This window comes from Chinchilla lanigera, unplaced genomic scaffold (genome assembly GCF_000276665.1).
Source record: "Chinchilla lanigera isolate Chin_1 unplaced genomic scaffold, ChiLan1.0 scaffold00002, whole genome shotgun sequence".
Taxonomy (NCBI): domain Eukaryota; kingdom Metazoa; phylum Chordata; class Mammalia; order Rodentia; family Chinchillidae; genus Chinchilla; species Chinchilla lanigera.
The window spans coordinates 462,066-469,881 of record NW_004955403.1 but is presented as its reverse complement, the minus strand read 5'-3'; positions in this window follow the sequence as shown (position 1 = coordinate 469,881).

The following is a 7,816-nucleotide window of genomic DNA, read 5'->3' as shown; positions in this document are numbered from 1 at the left end:
CCTCAGCCTCCCAAGTGCTGGAATTACAGGCGTGCACCACCACATCCAGCTTGTCCCTTCCTCTTAAGGTCATTTACAAAGTACCATGTTATGCACTCGGTCCATAAGAGGGACAGTAAGAGCTCAACTTTGTACAGGAGGAAACTGAGGCCAGTGAGCAATGGAATCCAGACCTACACCCAGGTGCGCAGGGCTCTGAGGCCCATGTGCTTCCTCTCCACCTTGGGGTCTCCTCAAGCACTGGTTCAGGTCAGGATCCCAGGCCCCAGACTCTGACCCCAAGCCTTCCTCACACCCATAGGTCAATGGAGCCCACAGAGCTATCCCAGCCTCTGCAGCATGGGATAGCTGCGGGCTTCTGACTCCCAGAACACCTGTGCACTTTCCACATGGGCAGAATGCAGGCCGGACCTGCTGCCGCACCCTGGAGCAGCTGCATGCACACTCAAGTAAAGTAGGCGCTCACTGTTCTTTGCTGTTGCTCCTGACAGCCCTCCCTTGACTAAGGTCACTTTTGGCTTAGTTTGGTGGGGAGGGCAGTCCCAGGGACTGGGGCTACTTGAGCTGCAAAGAGCTTTTAAATTGTGAGATTCTTTCACTGTTCACTAGTGCCTCCTGGGTGCTCTTCTCCCAAGGTGCTATCTCTTGTCTCTTCCCTCCCATTGCATCTCACCTAGAGCTGGGCACGTAATAGATGCACAAGAAACACAGCTGCTGACTCCTAAGCCTTTGCTCAAGCTATGCTCTCTGCCTGGAACGCTCTTTCCTACCTTGTGTTTGACTCCTGTTTGCAGAGGCTCAAACCAAAGGACCCCAACCCCTTGCTCCTTAATGGCAGGGAAATCCCATTCATCAGGCACCTCTTACATTCAGGAGCCAGGTGGACATGGCTGGTCCTGGAAAGAGGACCCAGCACCCAGGCTGAGGTGACACAGACTCAACCCTGCTTCCTGCCAGTTCCATCTCTCCGAGCCTCCATCAAAGGAGAATGGCAGCCGTACATACCTGCCTTGGAAGGAGGGAGGATGCGAAGGTAATTAAGCAAAAGCATCTGTTCCCGTTGATGCCTGGCAAATAGAAGGTAGTGAATTAAAAATGAAGGTGCTCCGCTTGAGGTCATTGGAATACAAACATATGCTACCACTTATTGAGCTACTACTGCACTGTGGGCATCGGGCTAAGAGTTCTATGTGCATCACTCCTTCAGCATTCATTGAATGCTTACTGTATACCGGGCACTGTTCTTGGCACTTAGACTTAGTCAAAGGAGAATGTAAGTTTCAAATCATCCTCCAGGAGCTCATATTCTCGTTAGGACAGGCGGTTGGTGGAAAAAAAAAAAAAAAAAAAAAAAAAAAAAAAAAAGACAAAATCTGCATGTCTCAGGTCTGCATATTTTTCTGGTTAATCTCGCAACAGAGTGAAGCAACTCTTTGAAATATCCCACAAATTACAAAACTAACCAGGCAACATGTTGGTTGTTGCTAAAGACTTGTTTCTGGGACTGCACAAAAGTAGGAACATTGTGAACATTTAAGATGTTGTGTTGGTCTGGAGCATATTTTTACAAGGGAACACAATGTATAATACAGGACACATAGTTTATACAATTAATTATAATAGTCACCCAAACAACGATACAGAGAAGAGTGCAGGAAATCTGTCCCCACACAACGGACCAAGAATCCAGCCGAGGGCCTGGATCCCAGGGAAATGGCCTGCATGAGTCCAGCTGGAGCCCTAGAGCTCATAACAATGTCTCATGCAGGCCTGTTTCATGGATCTGTGCTGCGAAGGCCCAAAGTTCAGTGGTGGAATCTAGTAAGTCTGTGCCAATGGGATGAAGGAGCTGTGCTAGCCGGCTAAGGGATCTGCACTGGAGCCACGAAGCGACGCTTAGAAGGACCAGAGCTCCCCTGAAAGTTACCACAGCCATCCTTGGCAACAGTGAGGTCCCAAGCTACTCCAATGATCAAGATGGCTGAGTTCCCATCAGGAAAGCCAACACAACAAGCTTCTCCAGGAGACGGGCAGCACACCATCTTCCCCTCCAGAGCCAGGAAGCGATGCTCAAAATGAGGACCAGAGCTCCCCCAAAGGGAACCAAAGTCATTCTCAATGCCAATGAGGAGGCTGGGGATTTAGCTCAGCGGCAAAGTGCCTGCCTGGCAAGTGCAAGGTCATGAGTTTGATTCCTGGTACCAGAAGGAAAGGAAAAAAAAAAATCAATGCCAATGAGGTTCCAAGCTCCTCGGAGGGTGAAAACAGCCAAGTTCATTAGAATAGCCAGTATGGCAAGCTCCTCCAAAACACTAACAGCTCCTTACAGCTTCCACCAGCTCCAACAGACTTTTTCAGCTCCGACTGCCTAACCTTCTCCTTCTCCAGTTCTGCCTCTTCTGCGCTGGCAACAATCCCCAGGTGGGCCTCCCACACCCAGCACCACGCTTACTCAGTTCAGCTGGGGGTTATAAACTGACCACCAGTTATCAATCCACTACAGATGTAAACCAACTGTGTGTGATAGCTCACACCTGTAATCCCAGCACCCATGAGGCTGAGGCAGGAGGAGCACCGAGAGGTCAAGAGTTTGACCCTGTGCAACTGGGCCTGGACCCTGTCTCAAAAAAAAAAAAAAAAATGTAAAGCAGGAGGTGCCATTTAAAAAATCACACATTTTCATTTTGTCTTTTAAAACTAAAAGAATAGTTGTTTTCATCTTGTCCTTCCTAATACTAAGGGTAGAACCCAGGGCCATGGGCATGCCTAGCAAAATCTACCACTGAGCTACATCCTCAGTCTTGAATTTATTTATTTATTTTTACTTTATTTATTTTTAATTTTTTTGCTCTGCTGGGGATTGAACGCAGGGCCTTTGCACTGAGCTAGGTGCTGAGCACTTTTTAATTTTCTTTTAAATTCTGAGACAGAGACTTGCTAAGTTGATAAACTGCCTAGGCTGTATTCAAACTTACAGTCTTCCTGCCTCAGCCTTCCAGGGTGCATCACGTAAAGCTCAAATCAGAGTGACTCAGCCCCCAGCCTGCTTGCCAGCTGCCCTGACCTCAGCAGGGAACTCAGCCTGGAGCTGTCCTCAGGGGCACAGGGTGTCGTGAAGGAGGCAGGACAGCACAAGCAATCCTGCAGGTCCCAGACACCCGCAGGCCCGCTGAGGTGCAATGACTGTGACCATAGGTGTTTAGTAACATCTTCCCGCCTCATAACCCTGCCTCCTTTCTATCCCTATAAAAGGGTCCTGCTTCCTTTTGCTCCAGCAGACGGTCTTGTTGCCCTCTGTCTGCCTGCACCCAGGTATTAAATCGGATGCCTCCCTGCTTCACAAAAGCCTGCCGAGTGGTCTCTGCCACGCCTGACCTGTTTGTTGCACATAGGTCACCACATCTAGCCAGAGTAATTGTTAACAGTGGACCAAGTAGTGACCCTAAAAACAATCATGGCTATGAGCCAGGTGTGGTGGCGCACGCCTGTAATCCCAGCACTTGGGAGGCTGAGGCAGGAGGATCATTCCGAGTTTGAGACCAGCCTGGGCTACAAAGTGAGCTCAAGGCCAGCCTGAACTGCACAGTGAGACCCTGTCTCAAAAAGATTAAAAAAAAAAAATTATGGCTATGAGGAAGTATTTTGCTTTTAGATTTTTACCAGTTCCACTATCCATAAAGTGTTGGTTAAATCTTATAAATAAAGCATTTACTACTCCTTGCAAGTGTTCCACCTACTTTAGCTTTACCCAGTTCTCATTGAATTGGGAAATAATACAAAATATAATACAGACTTTTTTCCTGCTTATTTGGTGATTAATCAAACATTTTTCTCAGGAGGCTGAGGCAGGAGGATTGCTGTAAGTTTGAGGCCAGCCTGGGCTCCAAAGTGAGTTCAAGGCCAGCCTGCACTGCATAGTGAAACCCTGTTTCAAAAAGACTAGATAAATAAATAAATAAATAAAAATCTTTCTAAATTTCTTTTCACATTTATTACCTTGTTATCTTGGTTACTTTTCTCTCATTGCTGGGACAAAATACCTGACCCTCAAAATTAAGGAAGGAAAGGTTTATTTAGCTCACAGTCTGTGGAGGTTTCAGTCCATACTCAGCTGGCTCCAAGGCAGAGTGGCACATGGAAGAGGACAACGGTTCATGGCCACAGAAAACAGCAAAAGCAACAAGAGCAAAGGCAGGAGCAGCAGGAGCAAGCCACCTTCCCTCCCTTAAATCATATGCAGGCTGCTCACCTCAGAGTGGGTGCAGCACTCACACCCATAACCCCAGCATTGGACCGTGAGTCAGTCACAAACCCTAGAAGCCTGCCCCATGACTGTGAGGGTTAGGGGGGACATCTAGACACAAACCATGACACTTATTACAGGAGCTGGGGACTTAGCTCAGCAGCAAAGCCCCTTCCTGGCAAGCGCAAGGTTGTGAGTTCGATTCCTGGTACAGGAAGAAAAACAAAACAAAAAAAAACACGTATTATGGAATGAAAAAAGAAATTTCTAAAATCTTTGCCTTCTACAGGTAAATGAACCACACACTTGAATGAAGATTCTGTGATTACAGCTCTTCATGTGCTGTCTGTGTGGTGAATTTTGTTTCAATATTATCCTGCCTCAGAATTTCCGTGGGAAATACCAGCTGTTCAGTCACAAAGACTGAAGGCCAGCCCTGTGCCTTGCAGGGACCACAGCCCTAAAAGTAAAGAGGTCTTTTGTCAGCACCAAGGCCATCTTCCCACGGGGAAGCCAGGCTCGCAAGCAGAGATAGCACGGGGTCCAAGAGCCCTGTGTGGTAGAAACCTAATACCGTGAGAGGAGGCCGAAATAGGACCCTGAGATTAGGTGGAGCACTTGTTCAGCAAGGCCTCACAGTGAGATGGAGTTAGAAACTAGTATTTGTAGATACAAATAATTTCCAAAGTACAAACACATCCCACTTCACATGTTTAATAACATGGGGCTTTCATCCCAGGTGTAAATTCCTTAATTCATGACCTGTCTACAAGGTCGTAGACTCCAGGACTAATTCCAGGCCAGGACATCAGGCTGAGCTAGGCACAGGCATCCTGACACAGGCTGGGGAACCCCCTTCTCGCGGGAAAACCAGAACCACTCAAAGGTCGGGATTGGTTGTTGCCAAATTCAGCCACCTACTCTCCGGCCCTTGCACCCAGTATCCTTATCTCCTTCGTCAGCGCCGAGCTTTTCTTCCGGGAAGCCCAGCTTTCAAACGTGAAGGCGCACCCAGCCTCCCTCCTCTCCAGTCAAGGGCGAGCCATGAACCGCAGCTGCAGCTTCTAGAACTCCTCACTCAAAAAAAAAAAAAAGAGAGAGAGAGAGAGGAAAAAAATAGAACTCCTCACTCATTTCACAAATATTTGCAGAATGCCTGGGATGCTCTGGTGATGTTCCTGGTCCCAGGGTGCACAGGGAGCAGATTTCTAGGGAATCGCATCCCAACGCAAGGTTCCTGTGCTTTCCCAGAGTGGAGGAGCTTGTGCACCGGCAGGCTTGGGAACAGTCTGGCCAAGCGCGGTGCGTTTACCAACCCGCGTCTTTCCTGGGAGCTCGGTCTGAACCGCAGTTGATCGTGGTGTTTGCGTCTTGACAGTGATTTGCCCCTGCTCTAAGCTGCACAGACGTCTGCTCATCCTGAGAGAACACCTTGCCGATCTGCAGCGCAGGTGTTTCCCTCGTGCCGGCTCACACCTCTGGCAGTCTCCCCACGTTTACACTTTTATGGCCTGTGCGCTGCCTGGAACATGGTAAAACATTCACTACATTCACTAAATGTTCACTTGGACTTAATTTTGAGGATGCCTTATCATAATTCTGAGAGTAAATTCCTATCAAAACTACTCAGGCACAGCAACGCTTTTTTTTTTTTAACCCCAAATATCTGGCCTCCTTTTATTTGGTCAAGTAGCAAGCCAATGAGCATGAGCATATGAAACTAAATGGCTGATAGACACTGAATGGCTGACAGACAGTAGTTTCTGAAGACAAAATCCTTAATAAATATTTGCTGAATTGAGCTGAAGCTATCTAAAGTAATTTTACTGTTTTGATTTTTAAAGTTTTACAGGAGAGGCCGGACGTGGTGGTGCATGTCTGTAATTCCAGCACTCAGGAGGCTGAGGCAGGAGGACTATTGTGAGTTTGAGACCAGCCTGGGCTACAAAGAAATAAGGAAGAGATGGAAACTAAACTTTTGTAAATAAGGAGGGGAGGAAAGGTTCAGGGAGGGTAAGGGAAGAAAAAAAGAATTGGGATATATCATGGGCAGGTACCAATCCCCTATGAATACCTAAAATGTACCAATAAACTTAAGTAATTAAAAAATAAATACAGGCCCAGGAAGCCGTGTGGCGGGGTGTGCTGGCCTTTGTGCTGGCCCCTAGCCCTGGCCCCTGGGAAGCCGTGCAGCAGCATGCGCTGGTGCGCGCCAGCAGCCCATCCAGTCACCGCCATGCGGTCAAGAACTATTATGGCACAGAGACGCAATGATACAATTGGCCCTCCACGCGCCGGCTGTGGAGTCCAGCTCGTGGACATGCATGAATCATCCCGACATGGAGAAACCCCTGGGAATGCATGCCGCACAATGGGTCGCTCTTGCCCCTGCCGTTGAAAACCAGAAAGGTCCAGAGTCAGCGGAGGACCAGCTGCTGAACAAGGACTCAGAGAACACGAGAACACAGGCTATGCCCAAAGACTCAGAGATCTAGTTGACTGGGGTCACAGGAGCCGTTCAGAAGCTGGAAACCAGGAGGACCTTGCACAATACCTGGGGAGAACCCCTGGAAGCCATTCTTCCCCTGAAAATACAGGCTGCAGTGGAGGAGCACGTGGAGCTCCAGAGAGGTCTGCACCGAGATTCCTGCTGCCTGTGCTGATGGTTGGGGAGAGGACACTAAGTGGTTGTGGGGTCCCAATGTGCTGAGCGGCTGGAGAGAAAAAGCTACAAAAAATGGCTTTTGCCCCAGATGGCTCACTTGAGATGTTAGTAAGAATTGCCTCCTCAGTATTCTATAGCCGTGATGAGGAGGAGGCCAAGGAGAGAAAACAAAGAGACTGAGAAAAAGCAGCTGCTTTTGCTGCAGCACCAAGAGAAACAGATCCCAAGTCTGATTCCTGGGGCCCCAAGAAGAACTCAACAACTGCATTCATCTGCTACCGCTATTAAAAGCCAGGCCACTTCAAGAGGAACTGCCCTAAAAAGCCCCCTGGGCCATGCCCTAAATGCAAAGGTGACCACTGGAGATCGGTCTGCCCTCTGAAGCAGAGGCCCCAGAGCTCAGACCCATCCTACCAGTTAGTCCAACAGGAATGAAAGGGCCTTGGGCATACTCTGCCTTCTCCTCTGGCCAGACTGTCATCTCCATGGAGGAGCCCCGGGTAATCATGACTATGGAGGAACAAGAAAACAGCCTGTTGCTAGACACAGGTGCAAGTCTCTTGGTCCTTCCTTTTCAATCCTGGCCTTCCTTCCAGCTGTCACACCTCAGTGAAAGGAGTCACTGGTGAGGAGGTAATATGCTACTTTTCACAACCCTTAGACTGTAACTAATTGTTAGATCTTTCTTGTGTATCTCTGTCTTCCTGAGAAACCACTTTGAAGATACTACCATGTATTATAGCAGCCATTGATATTTTCCTACTAATCTGTCCATAACTCTGTTATGTTTGTACTGTTCCTATCCTATGTCATAAATGGATGTATATTTATTACTATGTGTTTCCTACAACAACCATTGAGAATAGTTAATGATTTTTCAATAGGTCACTCATGTATAGCTCTGTTTA